The 17080-nt window shown below is 39.6% G+C and overlaps 2 long non-coding RNA genes across 2 annotated transcripts; both read right to left on the bottom strand.

Annotated features, from left to right (window-relative positions):
* Positions 1-2679: 2679 nt before the first annotated feature.
* Positions 2680-5138, bottom strand: LOC146637977 (uncharacterized). Its single transcript, XR_014906410.1, has 3 exons — positions 3960-5138; positions 3634-3770; positions 2680-3547 (listed from the first exon to the last, which is right to left on the bottom strand). It is a non-coding gene; the product is annotated as an uncharacterized LOC146637977 (long non-coding RNA).
* A 128-nt stretch (positions 5139-5266) lies between these two features.
* On the bottom strand, positions 5267-6390 carry LOC146637976 (uncharacterized). Its single transcript, XR_014906409.1, has 3 exons — positions 5895-6390; positions 5573-5709; positions 5267-5483 (listed from the first exon to the last, which is right to left on the bottom strand). It is a non-coding gene; the product is annotated as an uncharacterized LOC146637976 (long non-coding RNA).
* Between the last annotated feature and the right edge of the window lie 10690 nt (positions 6391-17080).

Below are 17080 nucleotides of genomic sequence, written 5' to 3'. Positions count from 1 at the left end.
TGTGGAGTTTATTATATGGACGTGGTGACAGTGGAAAGACACCATGCTCTTCTGATTTTCAAACGAACCTTCTGAGCCATTTTAACATTAGAGTCTATGGAAGAGTTGGAGGGAGGAGGCTGTGCATTGGTGACATTTACGAAAGAACCATAACACCTAGGGCAATAGTAAACACATTGGATGAAAGAGGACAGCGATGGCTACGTTTTGAGGGTAAAATCATACCTGTAGAGCAAACGCTGCGGACACAGCAGCAGTTTTAAAAAAGATTTTAAGATTAATTTTTTTGCTCCTCTCACTCTAGCAGTTGAGCTGCCTCACTCTAGCCCCAACATTCCGTCCCATACACACCCATTATAAACTCTGAAACGGGTAAAAAAAACATCATGAAACTTAAACTGGAACTGAAGAAAAAGTATAATAGATATTGAAAAGATAAATACAAGTTGAATAGTTGAATGTCTTGTCTTCGTTTTAAAGTTTGAATGGTGGCTCTATGTCAATGTATGTGGAAGTAGTAAGAGTTTAAAAATGAGTAAATTGAATGAGAATTTGAAGGGTCTCCCCATTGAAATACATGGGAAATTTTTGTTGAATAAAGTTGAATAAAATTAAAAATATAAATGTTAAAAATGAGAAAAATAGAAGCAATGTTGTCCAAAAGAATAGGAATCTAACGGTGTTTGAATGGTTTTTCTAAGTTGAACGGTTTTGAAGGAGTAGGCTTTCAAAAAACGTACGGAAAAATAAAATATAATAATAATAATAAAGATTAGAAGAACAATACTGTGAATGCTTTTCAAGCATTCACACTAATAATAAAGATTAGAAGAACAATACTGTGAATGCTTTTCAAGCATTCACACTAACTAGAAAAATTTGCATTTCCTGCGAAAATGCAGTGTGGATGCTTAAAGCTGAAGCTGTATGCAAAAAGTAGCTGAAAAAGCTGAAAAGTTGCAGAAATTGTAAAAACTTTGCAGAAGCAAAGGAACTTTGCTAAAATGGAATAACTTAGCAGAACTGCAATCACTTAGAGGAAACTGTAAAGCTGAAGCTGTCTGCTGAAAATAGTTGAAAATAGCTGAAGAAGCTGAAGAAATCAAAGTCAGTGTTTAAAAAGTTGTTGAAATTTTAATAACTTTGCAGAAGAACATCAAGTTAGCAAAAATGTAATAACTTAGCAGAAATGCAATAACTTAGAAGAAACATAACAATTCAGCAGAAATGTTGTAGTTTACCAGAAGCTACAACTTAGCAGAAATGTAATAATTGATTAAAAAATTAATAACTTGGCAGAAATATTACAACTTACCAGAACTGCTATAATTTTGCAGAAATGTAATTATTAGGAAAAAAATTTATACAGATAACAGCTGAAAACGATGAAGTAACCTCAAAGTTACTTGTTTAACTGTGAAAAATGACCAGAAACATTAGAAAAGAAAGAAAACCAATTCAATTCAATTTATATAGCAAGAAATCACAACAAAAGTCACCTTAAGGCGCTTCATAGATACAGAGAAAAACCCAACAATCATATGACATATGACCCCTATGAGCAAGCACTTTGGCGACAGTGGGAAGGAAAAACTCCCTTTTAACAGGAAGAAACCTCCAGCAGAACCAGGCTCAGGGAGGGGCGGCCATCTGCTGCGACCGGTTGGGGTGAGAGAAGGAAGACAGGAATACCAGCCAGCAGATAAACTGATGTGAAACAAAACCAAGGTAAAATTGCAGAATTTACACAGTTGGTGAAATGTAAAAATGGCAACATAAAAACCCCAAACAAACAAACAAAAAAAAACCAAACAACATTTAGTTAATAAATGCACAAGATGATTCGATGATAAATATGGTACCAATCTACAAAATACTGTCGAAATGAAGTCCACATTGTGATATATTTCAGGTGTGGAGAGTCACACAGCTAAACAATCGATGTGCATATTTAAAGAATCAAATAAAGAACATTGTTGTGGAATAAATTACAGTGAATAATAATCACTGCCCTGCGTTAGAGAGTGACTTATGATGAGGTATTAATTGGCTTAACTTTACCTCTAACAGCTTTTCAGATAGTGCTGTGACCAGGGTGAAATCCATCATAAAGTAACTGTAAACAGTAGAACCATTAGCATGAATGTTATGGTTCTACCCTGATCAAAACTCAAGTCTGCTGTTTGACCTGATATAAAATGATAAAGAGGAACACATATAAATGACCTTTATGAACTTTTCAAAATGACTTTATATGTCTGACCCATTATCTATATATATTAGAGCAGATGTGGAAAACCACTGTTAGACCTACTCTATACTAACACAAACACAGTCAAAAATTCATTGCTAGTGTGACATGTGGTCCTTTTTGCCTTTGACCAATGATATGCTGGTTACTTGGACCAGTTTAGTATTTGCTGTCACAGAGGAATGTTAACCATAAATCCAAAAGACAAAACTGAAAAAATATGTTAATTGCAAACATGTTTTTGCTTAGTAAGAGGATTGAAATTACATGGAAACTGTCACCTTAAAGCCTCATTGTAAATATCATCACAAACAGATGTTTTCCACACAGTTAACAAAGCTCCACCACATCCAATCACTGCATATAAATCTAAAAGAAAACAACAACAAATAAAATGTAATTAACACAAGTGAAGTCTAAGGAGCTTGGAAAGAAAAGCGTCTGGACTTCTTTGAGTTCCTTGAAGACGTTTCACCTCTCATCCGAGAAGCTTCTTCAGTTCTAAGGGTCAATGGTGGAGAGTCCCAGATTTAAACCCAGTGGGAGTTTCCCCCCAAAGAGGGACAAAGAACCCCCTGATGATCCTCTACCTAATCACATGAGCCAAGGTGTGAAAGTGGGTGTGGGTCCCAATCAGCCAGGGTTTCGGGTGAGCTCATTGTGAAACCTGGCCCCACCCTATCATGTGATTTCCCGAGGTCAGGAAATCACCCACGCCCACTCCCAGGATGTGAGTGGACGTTACGGTGTCTGGGGAGGGAACTCAAAACTGGATTATAGATGGCAGACAGTTGGTGTCATAAACCACCGCCTCTGTTTAAAGATGGTCGCTCACAGTGGACGTAAATGGCTTCTTTCACTCCTCCATCTGTCCAAAATGTGAACATTGGCATCCTCAAAGACTGACCTTTGTCCTTTAGATGCAGATGAACTGCTGAGTCTTGTCCCGTGGAGGTGGCTCTTCTATGTTGTGCCATGTGCTTGTGAAGTGGCTGTTTGGTCTCTCCGATGTAGAAGTCTGGGCATTCCTCGCTGCACTGTACAGCGTACACCACATTGTTAAGTTTGTGTTTAGGAGTTTTGTCTTTCGGGTGAACCAGTTTCTGTCTGAGTGTGTTACTGGGTCTGAAGTACACTGGGATGTCGTATTTGGAGAAAACTCTCCTGAGTTTTTCTGATACACCGGCTACATAGGGGATGACAATGTTGTTGTGTCTGTCTTTCTTATCCTCCCTTGCTGGTGTCTGATGTTCTTTTCTGTGAAGCTGGAATGCAGGCACACTGGACGAGCTTATTCTAAAAAATACAGAAAAAGGAACATTTTATTTGTGTTAAGGCCTAAAAACTACAAATAAGTTATACAATGAACAATATTGAAATACCTTATAGGTGCTGCAGGCCATATAACCAGAATCCAGAGCAATCTCACACTCACATGATGGTGAGGAAAGACATGAGCTCTGCAGTGAGGTTTGAATGTCTCAGTTGGAACACTGAAGAACTCAGAAGACAGCAATACCTGCACAGAGAGACAGAGTAGAAAAAGCATAGATTTGTAATCCATAATGTGAATTAAAACTCAAAAAGTGTCAACAAGTATAATCATTTGAGTGTGGAATTATTTATGCAATAAACAGGATTTAAATTAATTAATTGAATTAAAAAACACTGACATTTGTTTTTTTAAATCAAAGATAAAGAATCATACCGCTCTCTGCTCTGAGGATCACTGAGCATCTCTGACAGGAAATACAGTTTCCTCAGTATGAGTCATCATTGATGGTCTCAGAGGTGTGTAGTGTGGCAGCATGATGATGGTCTCCAGATCAGGCAGGAGGTCAGGTGATGGGTGTGTCATCTTCTCCATTGAAGACACACTGGTATGGCAGTTCATAACACAGCAGTCTCCTTGTGGCATGTAGTTATCTGTGCAGTCCAGCACTGATGGATCAAGTTTGGCTCAGCAGTTCATGAAGATGGTGTTAAGATGTTGTTGTTTCAGCTGAGGATGGTGAAGTTTGAAGGTTTTGCCACAAAGGAGACTGTGCCGTGTCTGAAAAAATATATCTACAAAACAAGTGCTTTTAACACCACCCACCCAGCTCAGCCCCCAAGTGTCTATGTAATGCTGGTATGGGGTGTCGGTTACTAAGTCTAATTAGTACATAGGGGATGACAATGTTGTTGCATCTGTCTTTCTTATCCTCCCTCGCTGGTATCTGATGTTCTTTTCTGTGCATCTTTGCTGACTTTATAAACGCCCAATTAGGATAGCCACACGTTTTGAGTGCTTCCTTTACATGTGTGTGTTCCTTCTTTTTCCCTTCAGGCTTAGAGGGAACATGTTCTGCCCGGGGGGGGATGTGTCCTAATTACTCCAAGTTTGTGTTCCAGAGGGTGATGGAAGTCAAAGAGGAGGTACTGGTCCGTGTGTGTGGGCTTCCAGTAAACTTCGATGTTGAGTTTGCCGTTCTCTTCAATGTGCACAGCGCAGTCCAGGAAAAGCAAACAGTCGTCCTTTGTGTCTTCCCTGGTGAACTTGATGTTTTTATCCACGGCGTTAATGTGCGCAGTGAAGGATTCCACTTCTTGCCTTTTGATTTTGACCCAGGTGTCGTCTACATATCTCTACCAGTGGCTGGGTACTCTTCCTTTGAAAGAGCCAAGAGCCTTCCTTTCCACTTCCTCCATGTAAAGGTTGGCTACAACAGGTGACACAGGGGAACCCATGGCACAGCCATGTTTTTGTCTGTAGAAACCCTCGTTGTATTTGAAATATGTAGTGGTGAGGCAGAGGTCTAACAGTGTGCACATCTGATCGGGTGTGAAGTTGGTCCTGTCTTCCAAGGAGCTGTCTTCTTGCAGTCGTTTTCTGACAGTCTCCACGGCCTCTGTAGTGGGTATGCAAGTGAAGAGAGAGACTACATCAAAGGACATCATGAGAACCTTCACAGACATGACACAAGGGAAGACTTTTGATTTAATAACTAAGCTTAAAACAAGTGTTACCTTTGAATATTTGTGGGAAAAATCTGATGCTACCCCAAGAATACAAAGCCACACTGGAAATGATGACAGGCTTGCAGCCCTCTGTCTTCCTGGAGTGAGGTGCCCGATCAGTAGAAGTGAATTGACAGAAGTCAGTGTCTGTAAGAGTGGCCAAACACTGATACTCTGTCCACTTGCGTAGAGTCTAAGAAGCTGGAATGCAGGCACACTGGACGAGCTTGTTCTAAAAAATACAGAAAAAGGAACATTTTTTTTGTCTGTAGAAACCCTAAAAACTACAAATAAGTTATACAATGAACAATGTTGAAATACCTTATAGGTGCTGCGGGCCACATAACCAGAATCCAGAGCAATCTCACACTCACATGATGGTGAGGAAAGACATGAGCTCTGCAATGAGGTTTGAAGGCCTCAGTTGGGACACGGAAGAACTCAGAAGACAGCAATACCTGCACAGAGAGACAGAGTAGAAAAAGCATAGATTTGTAATCCATAATGTGAATTAAAACTCAAAAAGTGTCAACAAGTATAATCATTTGAGTGTGGAATTATTTATGCAATAAACAGGATTTTAATTAATTAATTGAATTAAAAACACTGACATTTTTTTTTAATCAAAGATAAAGAATGATACCTCTCTCTGCTCTGAGGATCACTGAGCATCTCTGACAGGAAATACAGTTTCCTCAGTATGAGTCATCATTGATGGTCTCAGAGGTGTGTAGTGTGGTAGCATGATGATGGTCTCCAGATCAGGCAGGAGGTCAGGTGATGGGTGTGTCATCTTCTCCATTGAAGACACACTGGTATGGCAATTCATAACACAGCAGTCTCCTTGTGGCATGTAGTTATCTGTGCAGTCCAGCACTGATGGATCAGGTTTGGCTCAGCAGTTCATGAAGATGGTGTCTGAAAAAATATATCTAACAAAACACGTGCTTATAACACCACCCACCCAGCTCAGCCCCCAAGTGTCTATGTAATGCTGGTATGGGGTGTCGGTTACTAAGTCTAATTAGTGCATCAGAAAGCGGGGGCTACACCTAAAGCCCACACTTTTTGATGTCTTTGTTTATTAGCAGCTTTTTCCAGCTGCTCAGAGAATTCTGACTTGGCCTTTATCCACCCAAACCCAAACCCACCCGGATAAAGGCCAAGTCAAACTCACACACCATACCAGCATTACATAGACACTTGGGGGCTGATCTGGGTGGGTGGTGTTAAACTGTAGTCGGGAACTTTCAGAAAACTATCCATTTACTTCTAAATCAGTTTTTATACATATTCTGTAAGCTGTACTAATGTTTTTCTCTACATAATGTATCATTATAGACATCTCTGGTAGCCTAAAGATAGTTTATAACTTTTGACATTTTTTACCTGTAAAACATGATAAGCAAAAACTCATTCATCACAAAAACTTTTGATTCTACAAAAGCTACTATAATCAAGAAAATATAATTGTCTGTATTTATTCATGTGACCCATATTAAATACCTGCATTTATGTGGGATTTATTTATTTACTATTTCATATTTTCAAGCCCTTGGAGGGGAAGATCTCGTTTGTTGAGCTACATACGTCACAGTAAAAAGATTTAGTCATTTAAAACATGAGAATAAAAGAAATGATGTTGGTTTAATAAATGTTGCAGCACATTTCAGATCAGAGGTGCATGATAGCAGATGTTCTCTGCTCTGCATGAAGTTCAGCAATGATTTGGTGAAATGATTAATAACATTGCAATAAGAAAGGGTCTTCTTACAGACAGAGTAGGGAAGACAATTTTTTCAATGAAAAATATTTTTCATGCTCTACAATCAGTAAACTCTGTAACAAACATGATCTGTAATTGTTTCAAAACTCACCAGACGACTTCATGATTGGCTCGAGGACAGGACACAAAACACAGGGTTGTGGTAACTGTAATATGATCTCAGAACACCTGAATATAGACATTTCTGTGGCTGAGAAATAAAAATGAGGTCAAGCAGGGTGTTCTTGTCTGTAGTGCCAGAAGTGATCAGCTGTGAATACCCTCTCGACTGAAACTGCTCCAGAATCTGTTTTCTTCCACTCTGCAACTGGTTCTCATTAAAATCTCCACACACAATTATTGGGTGACAGTCCATTATTTCAAGTGAATCTAAAAGACTTACCAGGTTTTGCATGAATGGTGTCAAACTGTAGTCAGGGGGTCTGTACACAACAGCAATGAGTGCAGGGAATGGAGCCTGAACCTTCAACACTAAAAACTCAAGATCAGTGACATTATGCAGATACTGTTTTACCTGAACCTGAAAATGATTCCTCAAATACACAACAACTCCCCCACCACTTCTGCTGGCCATGTGAGGAAAGTTTGTGTAGGACACATGTCTGTTGCGTTTGAACATGGTGTAGCCGTCCAAATGAAGACTGTCTGCAACAAAGGAGCCTTGAAGGTGAGACTCAGTGAGACACAAAACATCTGCTAAACACATTTCATGATGACTCTTGATGTCACTGATGTGAGATGGCAAACCCTCTGTATTGTGATGGATCAGTGTAAGAGTGTCAAGTCTGCTGGCTGTTTCTCTGACCTGAAGAAGAGGCATCATTTCCTCAACACTGGCTTGTCTCATGGTTTGGAGCGCTGCAGTTACCTCGGGATTGGCGTAAATCTTTTTCTCATCCAAGTCCTGCAAATAGAGTCCACTGAGAGACGTCACCCTGCTGAGAGCAACGTAAGCCATACCTGGTTCAAAAATGTTCTTCATTGAAACTACAGCTGTCTGTGTTGTAAGACCCTGAGTTTTGTGAATTGTGCAAGCGAATGCTAGCTTTACAGGAAACTGTCTGCGTACTGCTCCTTTAAACTTCAGACTCTCCTCTGCTCTCTCAATGTAAACCAGATCATCAGAAGCTGCATTAGCACTGCGGTTGTGTCTCATAGGCTGCCGGTTGTCCATCCTGAGCCCCAGTTTAATTATGTGTCCATCATTTTCAGATCTCACCACCTTTACCAGTATACCAAAAGCACCGTTGACCAAACCGTTTAGTGTGTCCAAGTTTCTGGTCAGCATGACTCGAGCTCCTTCAGCAACATTCAGAGTGTCAGGTAAATCATTTCGCCCACCTGTAAATGGTTTGTCTCTTCGTTCCATTCTGCCTGTACATTTATCCTTCTGGAAATCGTCTGCATTGATGATTATGATGTTTGAATGAAGCTTCTTCAGGGTATCTGTGTTGTGGGATTCCACATTCTTGTTGGTGGCATAAATGTGTAAGACCTCAGTTGGACATTCTTCTGGTGCAGTCACAGCCTGTGACAACAAATCTCTGTCGCACTGAGAAAGCTCATCTGTCTTTTCTTTGACTCTAATCCTGTTCAGCATCTCTGCAAAGGCCACATCATCTTTCTGACGCATGATCTCGGTTAGAGTGATCATCTGAAAATGTTCCTGCCATAGGTCAATCTGTTCTGGATCGTAAACACAGAGAGGTTTAGACTGTCGCACTGGTGGCAGCTGGTAAAAATCTCCAACAGCTAAAACTGACATTCCACCAAAAGGTCTCTGAGTGCCTTTGATTTGTTTCAGTCTTGCATCCACATAAGCAAAAAGGGGTTTTGAAACCATTGAAATCTCATCAATAACAATAATTTCAGCATTCATCAGCTCAGATCTGACTTCATCCAGTTGGTTACCAAGTCCTTGAATGGGTGGTTTCAGACTCCTGGGTAGTTTCAGTAGAGAATGTAATGTAGAGCCATTGATAGAAAAAGCTGCTGTACCGGTAAATGAAGTCAGTAAAACAGTTGGATTTGATATGTCAGCTTCTTCTGCATTAGCAGGCAGTCTGCTCAGGATCTTTGATGCTTCAGAGTGAATACACTTAATCAGATGTGACTTTCCAGTTCCTGCACCACCATTGATATAGAAGAAAAATGGATCTGGGTTCAAACCACAAACTCGCTGAATACACCAGTCTCTTATGGCATAGAACACGCAGGCCTGCTTCTGGTTCAGATTCTGATACATTACACGTACCACGGCTGGATCTACTGCAGGTTGTTCTCTGATGGCTCTGATCTCTGTTACAGCATCAGACTGACGACTGTAGTCGGGGACATTCTCCTGTTCGTTCTCATCATCAGAATGTCTCTCAGGAAGATTCTCATCACATTGCAGCCTCACAACTTCAGATTCAGGAGCAAGATTACACCATTCATCAATTACAACATCCCTATTTTGTTCAAACTCTTCCAGTGCACTCTCAATATCCTCAGAGTTCTTCTCATACTTGTCTTTATTTCTTTTCACAACCCTTTTCACAGACTCACTGTGGTCTGAACATGGAAGTGGTACAAAACCTGAGTTGTAGAAGGACTGATAGGTTTGGAACCCTTGTGGTTTCAGTTCCTGCTCTGATCTGTGTGGAAGGTAAAGTCTCAACAGTCGACCATAATATTGCTCAGGATCTTTTTCCTGTGAACAGTGGTAATATCTGATTATAGCTGGTTTATCATTCTTTCGCCTTTGTACAAATCCAAGCTGGTTTAGAAGAGGAAGCACATCTTTTCCTTCATTTGGACCACTCACCAACCTGCACAAGGCAGCAAAATCAGCCAGTGACATTTCCTCATATTCTGGGGTCTCAGGTCTGCATTTGTATTTATCACTCAAACTTGTCATCCAAATATTACAACTGTCGTGTGTTGTGCTTTCCAGGAAGCTCATGGGCCGACTCATTTTTACTGGGTTATCATCTGTTGGTACAAATACAACACTGCGGGAACATTTTTTCATTTTTAGGCCACAGACTCGAGTCACACACTCCTGTGCGCTGATTTCTCTCTTTTTTGAGTAAGCCTGCATCACAGCTCTCATTTCATCACACTCATTGACGGTGTTCTTATCAGAGTTGTCAATAACTGTCTTCAGGTATTCAGAGAGGCCAGATTCTTTCTTTGTTATATATTTACAGAGGTATTCTATACATGAATAGGCATTCAAAATGAATGAGACATCTAAATTAGAGTTCCAGGCTTCAAGCAGGTCTGGGTTGTAATTGTTGATCCAACACTCATTTGGGTCACGTTTCAGAATCAGAGCTGTTTTCTTGTTTATGTCTTGGAGGCATTGTTCATACTCATTCATTGTCAAGTTGCATCGTGACAGAATCTGCTCTATGGTGAGGGAAGCAGCTTCAGGTTCCTTCAGCAGGTTCAACAAAGGTCTGAGTTTGGCTTTTGCAGCTTCAGTGTCTGAATCCTCATCCTGTCTCACAATCATTGTTCTTGTGGCTGGTGGTTTGGGAAACCCAAATCTACAACCAGAGTTCACACTCTTAAAGCATGTCTTTGTGTGGTTTTTGCTGTGCTTTTGTAGCTCAGTGACTTTTTTGTGCAGTTCAGGTTGTTTTTCTGGATCAGGGAGTTGAGCTGAGATGTATCTGTCAACAAAGTCACAGACAGTTTGGTCGTCATCCACATCTGCTTCTACCTTTTCTCGAATCCACAGCAACATGTGTATATGTGGACTACCTCTGTGCTGGAACTCAACTCTGTAAAAGTAATCAATGATCTCACCAAGGGGCTGTGCAGGAGAAAAAAGCAAATCTCTGAACAAAGCCTCAACACGTTTATCAAACATTCGCATGGTGGTTACTGGATTTGATCTTAGAATTTCACACTTTTCTGACCAGTCCAGGGCTTCAAAATCAACCTCTTCACCTTGCTGTCTCTTTATTGCTTGAATCACTTCAGGCCATCTCATCTCAGCAGCAGAGAAAGTGACAAAGAACTGAGGTGTTCCTATTTGGCGAACCATGCTGAATAGATCTCTGGTAGTTTTCTGCCAGTAAGCTGGAGTTCCTCTGAGTGGCTGCATAAATCTGATTGCATCTTTATTTCTTACCAGCTTCTCTACTTCTGTCTTACTTTGTAACATTCCTGATGTGATTTTGCGTCCATCTTTGGTCATAGTTTTACCTTTCCTTAGCTGTATTGTCATGCTGGAATTAGCCAAGTGTATTTCAGTGACAAACTGTGAGAAAAACAGGTAATTTGTGTCTTTAGCAAATCTTGCATCAATGTTGAAAAGCCTTGACTTGAAGTAAGCACTTGGTGTGAGTTTAAGACGTCTCTTTTCATCCAGTGTATTCTGACCAGTAGGAAACTGCACAGGAAATGCCATGGCTTCCAAATGAGGAGTTCTGAAGAAGCTAACAGGATTGTTTCTTTCTGCAGGAGCCACACAATATGTGTTATCAGTGAAACAGAGAATCTCTTCTGAAATGTCTACAGGCTGCAGACAACTTTCTAGAGCAAAACCTCCATTGTTCAAATCACTTTCTGGTTCATCTGGATTTTGTTCCTCTGGTTGTTCATCACAGGATTGCATATTAATATCTTGGTCACTTTGAGACTCACTTTCACACAAAAGGGCATCTTTTTCATAGTTGTCAATTTCCATTAAATCTGCTTCATTATAATCATCACTTGCCATGCTGGCTTCATCACTGCTGTCATCATCAGGTAACGTTGGATCACAAAGCAATGCATCATCTCTGATAATAATATCTGTGTACTGTGGATGAATTTGTTTCAGTTTACGCAGAGCTTGAATGAGTTTAGACCAGGTGACAGTCTGGAACAGCTGATGGCCTTTGTAGCACAGTCGTCTTTTCAGCTTTATCCTCATGATCTGTGATTGGCTTCTGATCCTCGGTAAACTGTCAACTGTTTGTTGGACCTCAGATGGTACACACACCACATTACCACGTATGAGTCTCTGTCTCCCCTTTGGAAGAGGAATAATCTTAGCAAATGGTATGCATTTGGCAATCAGATGTCTCTCCAGAATGTTGAGATCACAAAGTTCAGCTGGAATATCCTGCAGTTCTAAACCATTAACAGCAGCAAGCCTGGGCATGCATCCACTTTTGAGGGAACTGTGACATGTGTGACAGATATACTCTTTTTTTCTCTCAACAGGAAAGCTGCAGTGATCATGACATGCTTCATCACACACATGAACAAATTTACCAGTTAGGCACTGATGAGCTACAGTCTGGTGTTTTGAGTAATTTTCTCTTTTGCAGATTTTTACCTGATTAGGAAAAGAAGCTTTTAGACAAACAGTACAAACATAAGATGGTGCTGACTTAATGTTTGATCTGAAACGAGATATGGCCTCATTCATTAAAGTGTTCTCTGGATGACACTGTAAAGTCTCAGCTGGTCGATGCATCTGGCGATATTTCCGTTTTATATTCATTGCACATCTGATATTATGTATCTGTCTGAAAGAAAAACCGTTCCAATATTTTACTCTCATTCGTTCTCTCATATTGTCCTTGTGTTGTTGCTGAAATTGTTTTTCTTCTCCATAACGCTTAGTCAGATAAGATCGTTTTTTCTGTTTAAAATCTTCGCTTTTTTTATATAGGTTATATACATATGACCTCATGTAAGCTTTATGTTTTTCTCTGAATTCAGCACAAGTTCTGTAATTTCTTCTTATACGTTCCTTCTGCTGTTCTCTAAACATAGGAAATTGTCTATAAGATTCTTTATATGTTTTTCTCATACGTTCCTTCTGCTTTTCTCGGAATAAAGAATCGTCTTTATACATCCTTATGACACATTCTCTTTTTTTCTCTCTTATTTTAGCACTTTCTCTATAGGTTCTTCTGAAATGTTCTCTCTGTTTCTCCTTATAGGTAGCATTTAATTTATACAGTTCATTTTTGTACATGCTCTTTTTCTGTCTGTGATCAGGATCATTACACTTCTTAGTTGAGTTTTTTTTCTTTGTCTTGAAGCTTTCATCAAACCTGTACATCTGCCTTTCTTTCGTCTTCTGATTTTCCTTTCTCTGTGGTAGCTTTTGTTGGGTCAATAATCTTCTCCTCATTTTTTGCCTTTCATGTTTACTATATTTCAGCAGTTTATCTGAGAGTTCCTGTGTTATCTTAGTTGAACTGGAGGCACTGTTTGAATCATTCTGAGGAACAGAATCTGATGTTACCTGAGTGTCTCTTACAGAAGATGCAGAGGTTTCTATTTCTAAATAATCAGAAGGACGATTGTTCAGCTCAGCAGCTGGCTCATTTGAATAATCCACTCTGGATGACATCACTTCAGTAGCTAAAGTGTCGGCCATAGTGTTCGGTGTCTGCTCAGTGGACTTTGGGGTTTCAAATTCAGGTTCATTTAAAGCTGGTGCTGGAACAGTTGTAGCTGTTTGTCTGTTTTCATCAGCATCTCTTTGGTCAGCAGCGTTTTCACTGTGAAACTCGATGGGCTGTAGCTCATAAGTGCAGCTTGGTGCGATGCTAAACATTCGGTACAAACGTTTGATCCTGTCAATCATGTCATTAAGACGTGTGAACTTCAACATAACTGCAGTTCCACCACTTACACTTAGCGACAATGGCATACCAGTAGACTTACGTGGGTGAGGGTCAAAATATGCATATTCACCTGAAGTCAGCCTGCTAACAGCGATGACTGTTCCTCCCATGACTAGCAAAGCATAGCGAAACTCTGAAGCCAAACGCTGTAGTCCCTGTTCAAGGCTCGGAAAGTGATCTGTACCATCAAATGTACCGTAATGAGCAAACTGAGACATGTCGACTTGATACTCGTGTCTGCGGCTGGTAACAACTGAAGGAAGTTCATCGCAGGCTAGAAACACACTGTTCACAAACCTCAGTCTGGCATCTGAATAGACGGCATGGCCTTTGTCCAACACACGGTTTAGATCTGCTCTGGTAATAAATTCATCCTCGTGTAAGAATGACAGGAAAACCAAACTGTTAGCCATGCATTGCTGATTCCGGTACTTTCCATACCTAGGAGAAGCCTGGCTTCGGGAAGCACAGACGCTACTCACTCGTGGACTTTCACTGTTTGTAACCTGTACATGAGACTGTACTGGAGCTTGTCCATCATGCTGTGTTTGTACAGTTAGCTGGGGTTCAGTCTGGATTACCTGCATAACTTCAGGCTCTGGGACAGACACTGAGGGAACACTTCTTTTTACCACATCTGCATAAGACACTGTGGCTGTCTCTCCATCATGCTGTGTTTGTACAGTTAGCTGGGGTTTAGTCTGGATTACCTGCATAACTCCAGGCTCTGGGACAGACACTGAGGGAACACTTCTCTTTACCACATCTGCATAAGACACTGTGGCTGTCTGAACACTGCTCTGCACTTCTGTGCTGGGAAAAGCTGAAACACACACCTTTACCTGCTCACTGCTCTGAGAAACATTCACCTGTTCTTTCTGCTTTTGCCATCTAAGCTTCAAGGACTGCGACCTTTGACTTTTTCTTGGCATTTTGCTGAAGTACAATCTGGAGCTTATATGTGGTTATACACAAATATAAACAAAACTGAACCTTGAAACACAGAAAAACTTATAACTCCTTAAGTTACTGTTAAATCTTAGAAATGTACTATTATACTATAAAATGTTTTTATGAATATATGAATAGATGTTAAAAAGCTGATTTGTACTCCAAACTCAAAATAAAGGAAATTCAAAGTTCTCTGGAAACAATTTGGTGCGTTTTATTGTACCTCTTTTAGAAACGGGGTTTCTTCAGCTGGATGTTCTGCAGCAGTCAGGAAACAGGAAGTCTGGGTCCTCAGGCACTTCTCGATGACAATACTGACTGAATACTTACACTGAGTGACAAAATGGGTTTGTCCTTAAATAATAATACTATAAACTTGCAGTCAAATGTTATAGCCAATGAAACAGACTAACAGACTGGATCTGATTTATTATTTATCTGAATGTATGTATTACAAAATAACCAGATTATCTTATTACAAATAAACTTATAAAAAGGTGATATTTTATACAATTGATCAAAGTAAGCCAAACTAGCAGTCCAAACTAAAGTCTAATGCAAAATTAAAATGACAAATGTAGGGCTGTGTAAGTAGTTTCTACTATAAGTTCTACTGTACTGTAATTCTACTACTGTATATTCAACTTGTAATTTAAAGCAAAATGACTGAATGTGAGAGAGCTTAATGACAGGAAAGAAAGAGCAGTGAGAGCAGAGATCTCTCAGAATTCTGTAACAGATAGATCAAGTTCTGGTAACTTGGATTTCTGAAAATTGGATTCTGAAAGGATTCTCAAAACTTGGATTCTCAAATTAGATAGAGCAGTAGAGATAGAGGGATACAAGATAGAATGGCTTTCAAATTAGATAGAGCGGTAGGGATAGAGGGATACAAGATAGAATGGCTTTCAAATTAGATAGAGCAGTAGGGATAGAGGGATACAAGATAGAATGGCTTTCAAATTAGATAGAGCAGTAGGGATAGAGGGATACAAGATAGAATGGCTTTCAAATTAGATAGAGCAGTAGGGATAGAGGGATACAAGATAGAATGGCTTTCAAATTAGATAGAGCAGTAGGGATAGAGGGATACAAGATAGAATGGCTTTCAAATTAGATAGAGCAGTAGGGATAGAGGGATACAAGATAGAATGGCTTTCAAATTAGATAGAGTTGGGAGAGTGATAGGATAGACAGAATTGCTTATAATGATAGAGAGAGAGAGAGGATCTTCTGCAGCAGGTCACCTGTAAGACACAAAAGGCATGGAATTAGTCATATTTCCAACATGCTTGGATTTACCATATTCTTCAGACTATATGGCACACCTAAAATCCTGTCATTATCTCAAAAACACACAATGTGCCTAGCGTATCGATTCTGGTTATGCTTACTGACCTCAAACGGGATTTCTGTGGTACACAGCGCTCAAAATTCTGTCAAATATTTTAGTAAGACTTCGTAAGCTACAAAGCTGCGCTGCTTGATGTATTGTCAGAGCATTATGGCTACCATAGTCAGGACCCTCGCAGAGTAATTCGTACGGTGCTTCAACATAACATTATGGTGTGTGTACAAGGACCTGGCACGTGCTAAGAGACATGCTTAAGAAGCAGATTTCAAACTGATCAACCCATGAAGAGTTTGATGGATTTGTGGATGAGGAATGAACTGAAAAAGTGAGTGTATTGTTCTGTATTTTATGTGTTACAACTGAACAGTGTTGAGAGTTGTTTGTGAATGACTTGAATAAAGTTTGACTTATCTGACTGTTTGTTTGGCTTAATCTGCCTTAAAAACAGGCTTGTTTATTGACATTATGCCTTATAATCTCAAAAATACAGTATATGTAGGGCTTTAAATACTAAAGACTTCTACAGTAAATTATTGGACTGAACAGAATGACAATGTTTAACAAATGATGGTGGAACTGTTATAAGGACATTTTTACATTCTATTAAAACAATAAACTAAGTCTATAAACTCAAACTAAGACGTGCTGCTACAGTAACTTACTGTAAATATTAAATGGTCCAACAAAACCAACACACTGAGGTTACAGCACAGTTTCAGGTCACTCTGTATGAATTTTGGCAAAATGAGAAATTTGGAGACAGCTAGTTTCTACACAGCAGTTTCTACATATTTCAGTCACATTTGGGGCATGTTTGATGCACAGCAATAAGCACTACACTAAATCTATAATAAACTTATCATAGCTGATATAAAGGCCTAATTAGCAAAATTTAGTATGATGATCATTTCTTTGTAGATCATTTCATGATAAAAAGAACAGAAGTGAGTGCTGTATCTGAGCTGTTGCATGTAAGATCTTTGCTGGACATTCCCACATTTCTTAAACAAACAAACATGACTTTCAGACAGTTCATCTTTTGTAAATTAGGCCAGGATTATTTTCAAAAAACAGCCTTGATAAAAATATCAGGCCACTATAAAATGTCTTATGTT

The sequence above is a fragment of the Diplotaxodon limnothrissa genome, linkage group LG2 (assembly GCF_057381915.1).
Source record: "Diplotaxodon limnothrissa isolate DT_005_m linkage group LG2, D_limnothrissa_male_GT1.1, whole genome shotgun sequence".
NCBI classification, from domain to species: Eukaryota; Metazoa; Chordata; class Actinopteri; order Cichliformes; family Cichlidae; genus Diplotaxodon; species Diplotaxodon limnothrissa.
This window is presented reverse-complemented; position numbering and strand designations above follow the sequence as displayed.